General features: G+C 38.7%; 1 pseudogene; it reads right to left on the bottom strand.

The window, feature by feature from the left end:
* LOC130037784 (beta-soluble NSF attachment protein-like) overlaps positions 1-14,678 on the bottom strand; it is a 31,886-nt pseudogene extending 17,208 nt beyond the window's left edge.
* Positions 14,679-18,922: the final 4,244 nt, after the last annotated feature.

Consider the following 18,922-nt stretch of genomic DNA (forward strand, 5'->3'; position numbering starts at 1 on the left):
TTGAATATGTCATGGGTAGCTTGCCAGGCTTTGTTGTGCGGGCGAGATACTCTCGGTAGCTTGCAGGGCTCTCCAAGAGGGGTGGAGGAATTGAACCTGGCTCAGCTGGGCCTGCTGTGCTCAAGGCAAATGCCTTACCATATTTCACTGATAAACATAAGCATGGAAAGAAGATAGTTTGAGCCGATAAATATTAAAAATACAATTTTTCATGAGGTCTGGGATTAAGAATTGAGATAAAAGGAAGCATAAAAATATTTTAACAGATGCTGATGATATTGGCAGTACTTGAATCTTTTACTTGAATTAATCACTTATACCGAAGATAAACAAAAAACATTAAAATTTTTTTTAATTTTTAGAAACCATATTCTTTGAAACTGTTTTTGTAGAGTTTTGTATATAGAACATTGTAGGACAACCCTCTCCAATAGAGTGTCGGCTTGTATTATTGTTCCCCCCCTCCTATGGACCCTCTACTGAAGATCAGTTCTCAGTTTCTTTTGCCTTAGGGCATTTGCTATTCCTCTACAGGAGATGTTTCTTTATATCCTGCACATAATAGAGATCATTTTGATCAAGAGTTTGTCCCTCTCATTCCGATTTACTTAACTCAGCATAATAATTGCCAGATTCAGTAAGGGACGATATTTAAGAAAAGTTATATCTATTGGAAATTGAGAAGATTTAGGATTGTGTTTAATATTTTTTACTCATAATTTTTTGTTATCTAACACCAAATATGATATCTTAATACCTATGATATTTTGATGTGTAGAATATTCTTTTGCATATATGTAGAGCTTATAATTTCCTTGAACCAGAGCCTATAATTTGCTCATATTTTTATTACATGAAGATAGATAGATGTTAGGCATTCAATATCATTTCCATTTCTATAGTTTTGCTATTGATATTTAAGTATAATTTTAATATATTTAAAACCTATATCCTAAGAATTAGCCAATTTAAGACTGTCAGATACAGTTGAAGTTAATTTAACTTGAAAATAATTTTTGAAGACTCATGTGTTACAATTGTAGAAACCACTAGAATCCTGCAAAGGAGAATGTTTCAGAATATGTTCAACTCATGGTAGTATTTGGAGTTATGCACAATTTAAAAGGAAAAGGAGTACTGATATTAAATGTCAAGCCCATAAAATATGAACAATTGATATGAGACTATAGGCAGAACATAATAAATTTTCTTTATCTCTAGAACTAAGTTAAAAAGAAATGTGAAATTGTTTCCCAGCTCTGATTTTATAAGTCTTGCAAAAAATATTTCTCAATTTGCAACCATTAGCAACCTAAATGGAAGCCACAATGTTTACCCAACCAGATCTAATGAACTTTGAAAATCACATAACAATATATGATAAGAATTTCATATACAATCACACTAACAAATAGCAGAGATGCTATACTAAGAAATGTTAAGATGGTTTTTATTTATTCATGAAAGTGATAGGTTTGGTTTTTATCTGATAAATTGATCAACATCAGAGTTAATGAAGTAGCAAATTTTAAATTAATTAAAATGAAAAAATCATTGAACTAGATTTTTTAAAAATAGATGTAATTTGGGGTTTTAAATAATACAATAGATATTTTTATGAATAGATACTTTATTGATGGAAAATATTATTCTGCAGGGTGTTAAAACATTACACAACCTACAATCCAAATTAGTAGGGAATAGTCTCAACCAAATTTATACCACTATAAGGGAATATAGAAAACACGATAATTTCAAGAATGATTTTAAGACCAAAATCTAATTGAATAATGTTGCACAACATTTCAATAATGAATTTTCTGTCTCAAATTCTGATGGCTTATTAGTTATTCACAGCTAAATTTCTTCCCTAATTGAAGAGAATCTATTCCCTTTTTTTAAAATAAGATATATATATTTTTTATTTTTAGTGAAACACCATGAGGTACAGTTGTAGATTTACAATTTTTTGTTCTTGGGTTTCGATTATACAATGATCAAATACCCATCCCTCCACCAGTGCCCATTTTCCACCACCATGGATAATATCCCTCCCACCCCCATCCCTCCCATCTCACCCTGCCTCTGTGGCAGGCAATCCCTTGTGTTCTCTCTCTCCTTTTGAGTGTTGTGGTCTGCAAAAGAGGCTTTGAGTGGCAAACATGTTCAGTCCATAGTCTACTTTCAACATGCATCTCCCCTCCTGGGAGGATCCTCCAAACACCCTTTATTTGGTGTTCCCTTCTCTATCTGAGCTGCCCTTTCCCCTAGAATGCCTGGCTGGCCTCTGAGCTATGGAGTAATCCTCCTGGTGTTGATCTCAGCTATTCTTGGGTATTAATCTCATATTTTGTTTCTTTATATTCCCCAGATGAATGCAATCTTTCTATGTCTATCCCTCTCTTTCTGACTCATTTCGCTTAGCATGATACTTTCCATGTTGTACCACTTGTATATAAATTTCATGACTTAATCTTTTCTAACAGCTACATAGTACTCCATTGTGTAGATGTACCATAGTCTCTTTAAACAGTCATCTGTTCTTGGGCATTCAGGTTTCTTCCAGGTTCTGGCTATTGTAAAGAGTGCTGCAATGAAAAAACAAGTGCAGATATCACTTCGACTATACATTTTTGCCTCTCTGGGATATATTCCCAGGAGTGGTATTGCTGGGTCAAATGGGAGCTCAATTTCTAATTTTTTGAGAATCGTCCATACTGTTTTCCAGAAGGGCTGAACCAGTCAACATTCCCACCAACAGTGAAACAGTGTCCCTTTCTCGCCACATCCGCGCCAGCAACAGTTGCTTTTGTTCTTTTGGATGTGGGCCAGTCTCTGAGGTGTGAGATGGTATCTCATTGTGGTTTTGATCTGCATCTCCCTGATGATTAATGATGTAGAGCATTTTCTCATGTGCTTTTTTGCCATTCGGATTTCTTCTTTGCGAAAGTTTCTGTTCATTTCATTGCCCCATTTTTTGATGAGGTTGGTTGTTTTCTTCTTGTGGAGTTCAACCAGTATTTTGTATATCCTTGATATCAACCCCTTGTCAGATGTGTGTTCGGCGAATATCCTTTCCCATTCTTTAGACTGTCTTTGTATTTTGGTCACTGTTTCTTTGGAGGTGCAGAAGCTTCTTAATTTAAGATAGTCCCATTTATCTATCTCTGTTTTCACTTGCTCGGCCAGTGGCGTGGCATCATTGAAGATACCATTAGCTTCAATGTCATGGAGGGTTTTGCCAACTTTGTCTTCAATGTACCTTATGGTTTCTGGTCCGATCTTGAGGTCTTTAATCCATTTTGATCTTACTTTTGTACATGGTGTTAGGGAGAGTTCTGAGCCCACTTTATTTCATGTAGCCGTCCTGTGATGCCAGCGCAATTTGTTAAAGAGACTTTCTCTACTCCACTTCACATTACTTGCACCTTTATCAAAGATTAGATGATCATATGATTGAGGGGAGATGTCAGTGTATTCAACCCTGTTCCATTGGTCTGCAGTTCTGCCTTTGTTCCAGTACCATGCTGTTTTAATTATTACTGCTTTGTAGTACAGTTTGAAGTTAGGGAGGTTGATTCCTCCCATTTTCTTTTCACCAAGAATTGCTTTAGCTATTCGTGGGGGCTTATTGTTGCATATAAATTTCAGGAGTTTTTGCTCCATTTCTTTGAAGAATGTCATGGGTATCCTTATAGGGATTGCATTGAATTTATAAAATGCTTTCGGTAATGTTGCCATTTTGACAATGTTAAGTCTCCCGACCCATGAGCAGGGGATATCTTTCCATTTCCTCATGTCCTCTTTTATTTCCTGAAGTAGCGTTTTGTAGTTTCCTTTGTACAGGTCCTTTACTTCCTTAGTTAAGCTGATTCATAGGTACTTGATTTTCTTGGGAACAATTGTGAACGGGATCATTTTTTTTCATATAGCTTTCTTCTCTCTCACTGTTTGCGTATAGGAAAGCCATGGACTTTTGGATATGGATTTTATAGACTGCAACTTTACTATACAAGTCTATTGTTTCTAGGAGTTTTTTAATGGCGGTTATTGGTTTCTCTAAGTATAGTATCATATCATCTGCGAAAAGTGAGAGCTTGATTTCTTCCTTTCCTACCTGAATGCCCTTAATATCTTTTTCTTGCCTAATCGCTATTGCAAGTACTTCCAGTACTATATTGAACAGCAGTAGAGAGAGTGGGCACCCTTGTCTCATCCCTGATCTTAGAAGGAAGGCTCTCAGTTTTTCCCCATTGAGGGTGATTCTTGCTGTAGGCTTGTGATAGATGGCTTTAACTATGTTGAGGAAAGTCCCCTCTATACCCATTTTGGCTAGGGTTTTCTTTCATGATAAAGGGGTGCTGGATCTTGTCAAATGCTTTCTCTGCATCTATTGATATGATCATATGCTTTTTATCTTTTCTTTTGTTGATATGATGGATTATATTGATTGATTTCCTAATGTTGAACCATCCTTGCATCCCTGGGATGAATCCTACTTGGTCATGGTGCATGATCTTTTGGATGAGTAGTTGGATTCTATTTGCTAGTAGTTTGTTGAGGATCTTTGCATCTGTGTTCATCAGGGATATCGGTCTGTAATTCTCTTTCTTTGTGATATCTCTGTCTGCCTTTGGTATCAGTGTGATATTTGCTTCGTAGAAACTGTTTGGGAGTGTTTTTGATATTTCAATTTCGTGGAAAAGTTTAAAAAGGATTGGGAGTAATTCCTATTTTAAGATTTGGAAGAATTCACTAGTGAATCCATCCAGGCCAGGATTTTTGTGCTTGGAGAGACTTTTTTTTACCATTTCAATTTCCTTGATGGTGATAGGTCTGTTCAGGTATTCCAGGTCTTCTTGGTTCAGCCTTGGGAGTCTGTAGGAGTCTAGGAATTTATCCATTTCCTCGAGATTTTGATGTTCCGTGGCATAAAGCTTCTCAAAGTACTCCCTGAGGATCCTTTGAATTTCTGTAGTTTCTGTTGTAATGACCCCCTTTTCACTTCTGATTCGGTTTCTTAGGGTTTTCTCTCTCCCTTTCTTTGAGAGTTATGCTAAAGGCTTATCAATCTTGTTAATTTTCTCAAAGAACCAGCTCTTAGTTTCATTGATCTTTCGAATTGTTTTTTGGATTTCCATCTCGTTAATCTCTGCTCTGAGTTTTATTATTTCCTTTCTCCTGTTCGGGTTGTGCTCCTTTTTTTTTGGTCCTTCTCCAAGCTTTTAAGCTGTGAGGTTATGTTACTTTTGTGTGCTCGCTCCTCCTTCCTGAGGAATGCTTGTAGAGCTATAAACTTTCCTCTTAACACAGCTTTTGCTGTGTCCCATAAGTTTTGGTAACTCGTGTTCTCATTTTCATTCGTTTCTAGGAATCTTTTGATTTCCTCTTTGATTTCTTTTCTAATCCACTCGTTGTTCAATAGTGCACTGTTTAATTTCCAGGTGTTTGATTTAGTTTTCTGTTTTTGTGTGTGATTTACTTCTAATTTCAGCGCATTATGGTCTGAGAAGATTGTTGATACAATCTCTATCTTCTTAATTTTATGGAGGCATGTTTTGTGACTCAGCAAGTGGTCTATCTTGCAGAATGTTCCATGTACGCTTAAGAAGAATGTGTATTCAGCTTTTTGAGGATGAAGTGTCCTGTATATATCTACTAAGTCCCTTTCTTCCATTGTTTCCCTCAGATGAAGTATGTCCTTGCTAAGCTTGAGTCTGGTTGATCTATCAAGAGGTGACAAAGCAGTGTTGAAGTCTCCCACTAGTATTGTGTTGCTATTGATGTCTTTTTCCAAATCTATGAGTAGTTGTTTTAAGTACTTTGCTGGTCTCTCATTAGGTGCATATACATTTATTATTGTAAGTTCTTCCTGTTGTACAGATCCTTTGATCAATAAGAAATGAACTTCACTGTCTCTTATGACATTCTTCACTCTGAAATCGATGTGGTCTGATATTAGGATGGCTACCCCAGCTTTTTGATGGGAGCTGTTTGCCTGGAGGATTGTTTTCCAGCCTTTGAGTCTGAGTCTGTGTTTGCTTTGATTATTGAGATGTGTTTCTTGCAGGCAGCAGAATGTTGGGTTCAATTTTCTAATCCATCCTGCCACTCTATGTCTTTCAATTGGTGCTTTTAGCCCATTGACATTGAGAGAGATTATTGTTATGGGATTTTGTCCCATTGTTCTGTTGAAATTTGGTGTATTTGAGGGGCCTTTCTTGCCTTAAAGTAGCCCATTTAGTTGTTCTTGTAACCATGGTTTTGAGTCAATGAAGTTCCTGAGCTGTTGTTTGTCTGTGAAACTGTGTGTTGTTCCTTCTGTTATGAATGAGAGTCTCGCTGGGTAAAGTATTTTTGGAGAGGCATTTATTTCACTGAGTTTTTTCACTATGTCCCACCACTGTTTGCGGGACATGAGGGTTTCATCAGAAAAATCAGCTGTGAATTTTAAGGATGCTCCTTTGTAAGAGATTTCTTTCTTCGATCTTGCTGCCTTCAGAATTTTGTCTCTGTCTAAGGTTTTGGTCATTTTGATCAGAATGTGTCTTGGGGTATTTTTATTCAGATTTCTTCTAGCTGGTACCCTTCAGGCCTCCTGAATGTGGTCACAAGTTTTCTTCAGCTCTGTAAACGTAGCAGTGATGTCTTTGACAGTTTCTTCTTCATCAAGGTTTTCTTCCTTTCCCTCTTGGACTCCAATAATTCTTATGTTACCCCTCTTAGCTTTGTTACGATCTTCTCTTGCCATCTGTTCCTGAATTGTGAGCCTCTTTTCCGTTTTCTGCTCTTTTCTGGAGAGTCTCTGAACTTCATCTTCGAGCTCATTGATTCTGTTCTCAGCAGCTGTTACTCTGCCGCTGAGGCCTTCCACTGAGGTTTTCAATTCGGCTACCAGGTTTTTCAGGTCCGACATTTCCGATTGCATTTTCCTCATTTCTGCCTTCAAACCCTCTTGTCTTTTATTGGCATTGCTTTCCATTGTTTCTTTTAGTTCCCGAAGCATCCTAAGTAGCTCCCTTCTGAATTCCTTGTCAGAGAGGTTGTCTAACACTACAGTACTGTTGATGTCTTCTGGGTTAGCCTCTTCAATAATAAAGTTTGGTGGACTTTTGCGTTGCTTTACCATTGTGACAAGTGTGGTTTAGTCCTTCACGTTTACTGTTACTATTCTGCTTGATATGTAGTGTGAGTTGAGATAGGCTTATGAGTTATTGGCTACTGTGTTTCTAGTGGCTAAGCTAAAATAGAGAAGATTCCATCTAAGAAGGTAGCTTATGGTTCCTAGGGCATATGTAGTGAGAGAATATTTCGTGGCCGCGTTAGCGGCCGTGGCTCCAGAAAGTGTCCCTGCGCTGGTACCTGATTGGAAGGAGGAGAGGGGTCCCCTTCAGCTTTGTTGCTGTGCCGTGGGGCTCGGTTCCCATCCCGTGCAGATCAGGGGGAAAAAACCGGCTGTGCTATGAGACCGAGCTAGCTGCGCGTGCCCAGAGAGCCCCAGGCCCTGGAGGCGAGCTGTACCTGATTGGAAGGAGGAGAGGGGTCCCCTTCAGCTTTGTTGCCGAGCTGTGGGGCTCAGTTCCCGTCCTGCGCAGATCAGGGGAAAAAAACGGCTGTGCTATGAGATCGAGCTAGCTGCGTGTGCCCAGAGAGTCCCAGGCCCTGGAGGCGAGCTGTACCTGATTGGAAGGAGAGGGGTCCCCTTCAGCTTTGTTGCCGAGCTGTGGGGCTCAGTTCCCGTCCTGCGCAGATCAGGGGAACAAAACGGCTGTGCTATGAGATCGAGCTAGCTGCGTGTGCCCAGAGAGTCCCAGGCCCAGGAGGCGAGCTGTACCTGATTGGAATCTATTCCCCTTTTGAAGAAATATTAAACAGTCAAAGAAAAACATACATGTGAAATAAATTGTGTATAAAAAAACAAATCTTTAAATAAATTCAAAACTTTTTTTTAGACAGCATTCTGAAACACTGGTACTGGGTTCTCTAAAAAGAACCGAAGTATTTAAAAATCATTCCATTGATAAAGATTTGACACATTAGTGGTGATGGCAATAAGATTATAACTAATAATTGAATTTTGTATTTTAAGTGAAAAGTCATTTAGAAAAAATAAGGAAGAATGGTTGAAGGAGGAAAGAAGGAAGGTATGCACTGGTTGCTATTTTAGATAGGGTGTTAGGTGAAACTTTCAACTAAAAAATTACATTTGGGCAAATATTTGAAGGGAATAAGAATTGACTTATCAGGTGTTCCAGTTAGAGGAAATAGCAAACAAAGTATCCCGGGATGGAAATGTATTTGTCCTTTTGGCTGGGTTGGAGAAGGGAAAAGGTCAAAGTCACTTAAAATGGTGAAATGAAGAAAATAAATATAACAAAACCATAAATATAATGGTGACAGGCAGTGAGTGGAGGCTGATCATATGGGGTCTTGTAAGTCATTTAATGACTGGCTTCTGCTGTGAGTGAGAATGTGTACAATTGGAAAAATATTGTCGGTAGACCATTTTGGAATTATTTATAATTTAGTATAAAAAGTAAACTTTTTTCTATTTTATTTTTTTCTTATATTTATTTATTGAATCACTGTGGGAAAAGTTACTAAAGTTTCAGGTTTAAGTCTCTGTCATGCAATGATCAAACACCTCTTCCTTCACCAGTACTCATTTTTCACCACCACGAACCCCAATATACTCCTCTCCCACCCTTCCTAATGCCTGTGAGGCAGATGATTTCCACTTAACTCTTCTCTACATTGATTACATTCATTATTTCAACAAAAGATGCACCATTATTGTTTAGAATTTCCCTCCCAACAATCAAAATTGCTGAAAAGGCATTGTGAAATACTTTGTTTTTTATAGCTGGTTATGAGAATCATATAATTTTGCGTGGCTGCAATAGGAGCCTTGAAATTTTAGATTTCTGCAAAGAGCCAGATAATTACAATATTGGTTTCTGTGCATCAGGTGCTATGGCTATGCCAAGGAGCCACTCGTTGGGGGCAACTCGTGATCTCGGTAGGGCATGAAGGACGAGCCTGTACTGCCCCCTTCCCATGAGACTGTAGTTGCCCCGTCACTCATACCTGGTTTTTCAATAAGCTCTGAGGCCGTGGCCACCTTGCTGTCGGGGGTGGGGGAGGGAAGGAAGGTGGAAGGGGACAACACCCTTTCCCTCCCTGGGGAGGCATGGCGCCATAGTTTAATGCATGGTCCATTCACTTTTATGCCGCAAGTTGCCGGGCTCTGGATTAAGTCCTTTTGCCTCTGGAGCCATTGGCCGTGCCAGAGAGTCGCTCGTGTGAGGCAACTCATGACCTCTGATAGGGCGTGAAGGACGTGCCTGTACTGTCCCCCTTTCCATGAGACTGCAGTTGCCCCGTCACTGCTGGCTCATACCTGGCTTTCCAATAAGCTCTGAGGCAGCAGGCATCTTGCTGCCGGGGTGGGGGGGGGGAGGGAAGGCAGAAGGGAGCAACACCCTTTCCCTCCTGGGGAGGCATGGCGCTGTAGTTTAATGCATGGTCCATTCACTTTTCTGCCACAAGCTGCTAGGTTCTGGATTAAGTCCTTTTGTCTCTGGAGCCATGGCTGTGCCTGAGAGCCGCTCGTGGGGGGCAACTTGTGACCTCAGTAGGGTGAGAAGGACGAGCCGGTACCGCTCCCCTTCCCATGAGACTGCAGTTGCCCTGTCACCGTCGGCTCATACCTGGCTTTCCAAGAAGTTCTTAGTAAGCGGCCACCTTGTATGCGGTCCAGATGCATTTCTGCCAAAATCTGCTGGGTTTCGAGATTTGTTTCTGAGTCTCTGGGATCATGGCCGTTAATTAGCTTGATCAGGAGCCAGAGAGGCTGTTTGTAGGCGTCAACTCAGTGCCTCGTTGGGATGGAGAGGAAAGAGCTGGTTCCACCCCCATCTGGTGAGGCCCCATGTGTTTCGTCACTGCAGGCCCAAACATGACTGTTCAGTAGCCTCTGGAGGATGGTGGTCACCGGGCCACCAAGGGGAACAGGCCAAGGCACGAAACCTATTCCCACCTGGATTGGCCCAGAGCCAGTAACCTACTGTAGGAACAGGACACATTTCTGCCAAAAGCCGTTGGGTTCCAAGATTCGTTTCTGAGTCTCTAGGATCATGTCCATTAAGCAGTTCGATCAGAAACCAGAGAGGCCATGCCTCCACTTATATAGCTGAGTCAGAGGTGGTTTGTGGGTGTGTCTCCCATATACCTAACTTTTGGTCGTTTACTTTCTTGGTAAACTTTGCCCCAAGTTTTTGGGGTCTGGCCAAAGGCACAGCAGCAATTTTGGGATATCTGAAAGCCTGACGGTGCCATCAGGCTGCTGATGCACTCGCCTCACAGGTACAGATTGACCTGCTGGCAGCACCATACCCCCAACATTTTTCTATTTTAAACTTGGAATATTTTCATGATTATTTAAATGCATAGACTGCCTGAGTATCCTTTATGTACTTCAGATGAAAACAGTTGTAAAAAACCAAATGTAAACTGAGAAGGCATAGTTCTTATATGTTACAAATAAATCTAGGTATTAATCTTCCATGTACAAAGGGCATCCAGAAAAATGATTATACTCATGGAATAATGAATTGGATATTATTATCCAATTTTATATCAAACATCTAACTCAGCATATCTTTAAACTCACATGAAAATATTTATTTTTGCTATTTCAGCAATTTTGTGTTAAATCGATTCATCTATACTAAAATATTTTTTGTATTATCTTTTGAAAAAATGCAATCTGATTCCTAAATCATTGACTAGATCTCTAAATCTTAGGAAAAATTTGGAAATTGCATATAGAATAGCTAAATAATATTGATCATTGACCTGCAGCTTATCAGATCCCCTAAAACTTTCAAATAGGCAATTTTCTTTTTTTTTTTTGCAATTTTCAAATTGACAAAACTTTGTTGTAAAAATGATTATGTTTTATTATATAGTCTCTTGAAGCACTTTTTTTTCTTGATTGGAATTGAAATTCTGATTGCTTCAGAGATTCTATCCTTATGCCAAAATTTAATTTCTGGTTAGTAGAAATGAAAAATAGAGAAATGAAAAATAGAGAAAGTATGCCCCATATTCTTTATGCCATGTCTATAGCAATTTTTGGTGCTATTTCTGACCTGCAATTGAGATGGCGGCCTTTATGAACTCCTAAGCAATTAAATCATGGATCTTGGAATGAAAATCATAGCAGTAAAGAGAAGTGCTGATCATAGTCACTAATAGATATTACAAAGTTAGGATGAAGTTTGACCCAATCTCTCAACTAATTGGCTGTGAGACTCTGGTTACATTATGTAACCTCATTGGACTTTAGTTTCTCTATTTTCAAAATTAAATTTCTACATACTTGAGTTGTAATGTGGAGGATCAAATAAACATTTTTAATATGTACAACATAGCAATACCCACTATTCAGTGGCTATAGTAGATTTATTGCCAAAATGAAAATGTACCTTAACCTTTTCTTATATCAACACCATTTGAAATATAACTTTGAAGTTCTCCCTATAAAGACATAGAAATGTGGAGGATCAAATAAACACTTTTAATATGTAGAATATAGTAGTACCCACTATTCAGTGGATATAGTCATCCTGAATAGGATTGGCAGAACACTAGATGAAGGACAACCATGTGAGCAAGCAGGGTTCCGCAAAGGATTCAGAACCATCGACCATATCCACACGATAACCAAACTCATTGAGGTTTCTCGGGAGTTCAAGATGCCGCTCTGCTTAACGTTCATTGATTTAAAGAAGGCCTTTGATTCTGTTGAGACGGAAGCGGTCATTGAAGCCCTAGCCAATCAGGGCATTCAAGCCCAATACATCAGGATCCTCCGTGAGCTGTATTGCGGATTCACTACCAGGATCTCACCATTCTACAAAGAAGTGATCGTTGATGTCAAGAGAGGGGTGCGGCAGGGTGATACCATTTCACCAAAACTCTTCAGTGCCACCCTCGAGAACATCATGCGACGACTGGAATGGGAAGGAATGGGAGTGAAGATAGATGGTCGGCAACTACACCACCTCCGCTTTGCTGATGACATTGTTTTAATAACACCAAACATCAGCCAAGCGGCACAAATGCTGGCCGACTTTGACCGTGAGTGTGGAAAGGTAGGACTACAGCTGAATCTTACGAAGACAATGTTTATGAGAAACAGCCTTGTTCCTGACGCCCCATTCGCTCTCAATGGAACGACCATCTCCGAATGCAACAGCTATGTGTACCTAGGTCGAGAGGTCAACATGACAAATGACCTGGCACCCGAGCTGCGCAGGAGGAAGAGAGCGGCTTGGAACGCCTTCAAGAACGTCGAAGAAATAGCTAAGAGGACGAAGAACCTCCGGCTCCGGGCACATCTCTTTGATTCCACTGTTCTTCCTGCATTAACATATGCCTCAGAGACCTGGGCCCTACGCAAACAAGATGAGAACGCCATTCAGGTCTCCCAAAGAAGAATAGAAAGAGCTATGCTTGGAATATCACGTTTCACTCAAATGAGAGAACGAATCCGGAGTTCTGACATCCGTCGACGATCAAGGATCAGGGACGCTGTCTCATTTGCCAAGGTGTCGAAAATCAGATGGGCTGGTCACGTAATGAGATTTAAAGACGACCGTTGGACTAGAGCTGTTACTGATTGGATTCCACGGGATGTCAAGAGACCACGTGGCCGCCCACCTACCAGATGGTCAGACTTCTTTGTCAAGGTCATGAACGATCGGTTTGAGGCCCTCCATGTTCCCGGAGCGAAGAGATGCCATTGGGCTACACTAGCACGCGACAGGGACAAATGGAGACGTTACTGGCGCCCGCTCGAGCAAATCGACGACTAACGGGAAGTTAAGTGATTAAGTGATTAAGTAGATTTATTGCCAAAATGAAAATGTAGCTCTACCTTCTCTTATACCAACAACATCTGAAATATAATTTTGAAGTTCTCCCTATAAAGACACAGAATCTATAATTATTCCTTAAATCTGTAATGGTATTTTTTTAATTGCCTAATGAAATATCGTGAATTTTAAACTGAGACTTTAATATTTTGGTTACTTCCAGATTACCTGTTTAACCTTGTAGCTGCCTTTAGCATAAGCTTGAATTAGAGTTTTGGATGATGTGAACACACGGAATTTATGTTAGTCTAACCAGAATAACTGTATCATGCTAATTCATCTACTCAAGAACTGTAACTAGTTTTCCTTATTTGAGATAGTGAACTTTTTTAAAAATAAAAACTTTAAAATATTTAAATTTACTTTTTATTGAGATAATGTTGATATAAAATTAAATAGGTTTTAAGTATATGACTATTGATGAATGTTTGTATATACTACTTTGAGTTTGCCCCTAATAGCTTGATTCTTTGTCATACAACTGATCTCTTTTAACGTATTAACCGTCTTCCCTATTTTGTCTCCTTTAGCAACCGCTCGTTTTGTCTTTGTAGTTTTCATGTTTTTTGTTTTATTTAATCCATTCATTTCTTTCCTTTTTTTTAATGAATCACCATGAGATACAGTTACAGACTTATAAACTTTCGTGATTACGTTTTGTCTTACAATGATGGAGTACCTATCCCTCTACCAGTGCCCATTCTCCATCATCAATGTTCCTATTATCCCTCCCGCCACTCCCACCCCCTTCCCAACCTCTGGTTCTGTGGCAGGAAGTCCATTTATTTCTTTATGTGAGCACAATTATACTCTTTCTTGGGTCTGACTTATTTCACTTATTTCACTGAACACAAAGCCCTCTGGTATACCTATGCTGTAAATGGGGGCTTTCATCTTTTAATAGCTTGTTATTATCCTATTATGTACATATCTCATGTCTTCTTCTAGTCATGTGTGCATGTGTATTCAGGCTTTTATAAATCTCGGCTATCATAAATAATGTGCTGAATATGAAGGCATGCATCTCTCTTCAAAGTTATTTTTATGGTGATTATCAGAGTGGATAACTGGATTATGTGGAGTTTCTGTTTTCATTTTTACAAGGAGTCTCTCTACTATTTTCTTTTTATATTTAAGCCTCACTCAGCAGTGCTCAAAGTGTACTTCTGGCTCTGTGCTCAGGGATAACTTCTGGTAGGCACTGGAAACCACATGTCATTGAGCCCTGTTTGGCCACATTAAGTGTGTAGGGTAGTGACAGAGGAAGATTACAGTTTTCTAGTATTACTGTATGACTGTCAACATCCTCCTTTATGTCTCTTAGTCTTTGTTTTAAATATTTTTGATGGTCCATCATAAGATGCATTTATACTTAGGAGTCTGACTTCTCCTTGATCATTAATGAATGACCGTCCCTGTTCCTTACAGCATTTTAAAATTTGAAGTCCGTGTTGTCTGATATACGTATGGTCACCATCCTAGCCTTTGCATTTTTCTTTTTCAATGGTGCTGAACATTGTAGCTTGTGAGCGATTGGGAATTAAAATCCAGCCTGTGCACAATTAGTGAAATTGGACTGTGAAAGCTAGTGAGAAGAGATACATTTGCCTAGTTATTTACAAAAAATGAGATGTGTAGTGGTCTTGCCTTTTACTCTTCATCTACCACCAGGAAACAGACATTTCCTAACTTACACAGAGGCACTCTGGTAACAGAAACCTCTATTCGATTGGCCATAATGGATCTCTCATCAATAGACACTTTTTTGAATTGCTTTTTACTCTCCTTATTTCTCACCTACCATATTAAATTTTTATCCACCTATTTATTTGTGGGGCTCCCAAGTGCTCAGCCCCTCCAAAAAATTGGTCAAACTACATGGATCTGATGGTTCAGATTCAGAATCAAGTGATGAAGGACTTCTTTGAAACTATTGGTGCAGGAGACCATCCTGAACACCTCATCAGTAATTGGTTACCTAGCACATTACAGCCAGTGCTGCGGAGAACAGCTTTGTGATATTTTTAATGCTGGGTGGCATAGATTAATATATGGTATCTTTGTAAAGCAATTTGAGCTGTTTCCTATGTTAGCAGGTTACAGTTTGGTCATGTACTCTTCTTATTTAGCATTTAAAACTTCCTTCTAGCTTCCTACTTTGTTTCACAGGTCTTAAGATCAATTCCCTAAATTTCAGAGCTGCCCTTAACTTAGGCAGTGACACAGGAAACTGTGCCTACGTGGACACATGTCTTTCCATATGTCTCAAACAGAAAAGTTAATACAAGGAAAGGAGAGTGGGAAAAGCATGACATGTGCAACAGGAAAATGTTGGAAAGGGTGCTGCGTTTATTGGCAAGGTGATGAAGACAAGGGAAAAAAGAATGCTACCATCTGTATCTCTTTTCTGAAGCTAAGCTGGAAAGAACTCACAAATTCTACCAGACAGAACAGGCATGGCAGTGGTATTTGTCTGTTCTCTCTGAAGGAAAAAAAAAAAACATCAAATGCTTGGGGAAACTGCAGTTAAATTAAATGTCAGAATACTTTCATCCAAATAGCCTGGCTACTCTGCCTTAACTGATGTCATCCATAACTTCATCATTTTTTGACACTGCGTCTTTCTTTAAACTAGAGAAGAATGTGCAAAATGACCACAAACTGAACTTTTTTGGGGGCTCTGTGCATTTTATGTGGCAGGTGGAACATCTATTTTTAATTTTTTTGTGAAATATGCATGACATGAAATTTACCATTTTGTCCTTTGTAATGTTACAGTTGTAACATTGTGCTCAATGTAACATTGTTCACACTATAATAAGATCATCACCATATCACTAGTACCTTGTTGTTCTTAAAAATTGAATTTTACTGATTAAACAGTACTCCACTTTTCTCCTTTCCTGAACACTGGCAACCACCAACCTCACTGTGAATTTAGTTGTTTCTACCATTTGGTTATCATAAATAATGATTTTGTAAATATTGGTGTACTGTGAATTTAGTTGTTTCTACCATTTGGTTATCATAAATAATGGTTTCATAAATGTTGGTGTACTATGAATTTAGTTGTTTCTACCATTCGGTTATCATAAATAATGGTTTTGTAAATGCTAGTGTATAAATTCCAATTCCTGCTTTCAGTTCTTTTACAAGTGCAATTTTTGGATCATGTGGCATTAAATGCTTAATTTGGGGAGAACTTCCATACTGATTGCCACAGTGGCTGCACTGTTTTACACTCCCATCAGCAATGACAAAAATTCTGATTTCTTCACATCCTTATATGACATGTAAATCACACTTTTACATTTTTATGCTTTAATTGTATACTTAGAGACCTAATCAACTATTCTAGGGATTGGTTGAATGTCCCTCAAAGTCTTCTATTGAAAATAAGATCATAGAAATAAAGTGCCTATCAAAGATATAGATATTCAAAAATGTGATTTTATTACCCTCTTTTAATTTGTTCCTTCTCTCTCTGTTTATCTCTATCTATCTATCTATCTATCTATCTATCTATCTATCAATCTATCTAACATTACTGCCATCTCAAGTAATCATCCTTACCATGTAGGACAGTGTATATAAAATACTTAATTCAAACTCATGGGCTCATGCAAAAAAAAAGTCATGGAATTTCTATTGAAGGAATCTTTTTGACTTGGAATCTCTTTGTCAAAATGAGGTCAGAAACAACCTGTTTACATAAGGCAAGGAACGAAGTTGCAAAACCTCATTGGAGTGACAAAGTGCACATAGTCAGGGCAAAGAGAGAGGAGGCGGATTTTTCCTGACTCATAAATAGATGGTCATTGGAATAAAGTTATACTGACTTAAAGACATCAATTGACAGAATTTTGTAATAAGAGATCAAAACATTCCTGCAATGAAAATAAATTTCTATACATTGAAAAATATAACTTGGCCAAGATCAGACAGTTACATGGGAGGAAGAACAGCAAGACAGTAACAAACAGTAAGCAAAAACAGTAATAATAGGAGCCAGAATGACAGTACAGAAAATAGGGTTCTTGTCTTGCATGAACATGGCTGACCCTCGTTTGATCCCTATTACCACATATGGTCCTATGAACACTGACAGGAGTGATTCCTGAGTGCAGATCCAGGAGTAACTCCTTAGCACCATTGAGTGTGACCCAAAATAAATAAATAAAACAAACAACCCCTCAAACAACAACAATAATAATGAGGGAGTTATTGAATTTTGAAGAAAAAATACTTACCATTTTGCATCATGTTTATATAATGATGATAATATAAGTAAGTGCTTTGATTATTTACGACCTTTCCCAGTCGACACAGTAGTCCTTGGGTAAAGAAACTTTGGTACATCTACACAATGAAATGCCATGCAGCTCTTAGGAAAGACGAAGTCATAAAATTTGCTTGTAGGTGGATGATCATGGAGAGAATCACGCTAAGTGAAATGAGTCAGAAAGAGAGGGACAGACAGAGAATGACCGCACTCATTTGTGGAATATAAAATACATAATATGAGACTAACACCCAAGGACAGTAGAGATAAGGGCCAGTAATATTGCTCCATGGTTGGAAGCCGGCCTCATGAGCTGGGGGAGAAGGCAACTGGAATAGAGAAAGGATCACTAAGTCAATGATGGCTGGAAGGATCATTCAGGATGGGAGATGTGTGCTGAGAGTAGATAAAGGACCAAACAAGATAGCCTCTCAGTATCTATATTGCAAACCATAATGCCCCAAATTAGAGAGAGAATATGGTGGAAATTGTCTGCCACAGAGGCAGGGAGAGGGTTTGGAAAGGGGGGGATACTGGGGACATTGGTGATGGAAAATGTGCGCTGGTGGGTATTTGATCATTGACTGAAAATGAGAGTTTTATAACTGTATCTTATGGTAATTCAAAAAAAAAGAAAAAAGAAATGGGGAAAATACAATTAAAGAGCTTATAAAAACACTGTAGTCCTACTGTATCAATAACTTCATCTCAATTATGCTACAATGACAAATAAACTGAATATTCCAGTGGTTTGGCTTATTAAATGCTTATTTCTTGCATACAAAATGTTTTCTGGAGATTCAGGATAATCTATGGTTATCTGTCCTCTATTTCAGCTCAGTAGTTTAGCTTGCTTGATGCATCCTATCACATCCTCCTAGGACAGGAAATAGGTGTATGTATGTGTGAAATGGATCTGAATACCAGTGCTTGAAATGTTTCCTTCTTGAAGTGATATATCTTATGCATATTCACGTTTCATTTATCAGGACAAGTAACAAAGAATAACTATAAACCAGCAGAGAAGTGTATATCTTCCAAGTGCCTAGAAGAAAAAGGAACTAAATCTCGAAGAATCTATGTATACTTCATCAATATGTACTATTATTTTTTCATTTTACAGATGATGGAACTAATACACAAATTAGAAAACTCTGGTTGTTGACTTATATGAAACTTAGGAATTTTTGCTTCTACATTTATAGTTGTAATTAGGGGCTGAGAGCAGCAGGCAGGGAACTTGCCTTACATGCAACCCATTTGGGTTCTATCTTCGGGACCCCAAATGGTAGTCTGAGACCTGCCAGAATGATTCCTGAGCACAGATCAGGAGTAAGCCCTGAATACAGCTTGGTGTGGTCCAAAATCTAAAGAATTTTGAAATTGCATTTTATAAATTAATTGCTAGATGAAAATATCGAACTCCTTGCTTTACATTAATTTTTCTTGTATATGTTATTATAGAATAAGTTAAAATATTTTTATAGACACTTGAAAGTCTTATGGGCTCTGGGAACTGAATATATTGTGCTTAGTGGATAAATCAGCCTTACTCAGACAATTGGATTAGAGTAAGGTCTGTTAAACTTCAAACAACGTGTTGCCAGAAAACTAAAATGCCTACCTAATTAGAAAATTAGGACTGGACTCCGTGCCGGGCTGTTTTCACTCAGGGCACCCCAGAGTGGGGAAGGTGAGA

Source organism: Sorex fumeus, unplaced genomic scaffold (assembly GCF_029834395.1).
Source record: "Sorex fumeus unplaced genomic scaffold, SorFum_2.1 ptg000072l, whole genome shotgun sequence".
NCBI lineage: Eukaryota > Metazoa > Chordata > Mammalia > Eulipotyphla > Soricidae > Sorex > Sorex fumeus.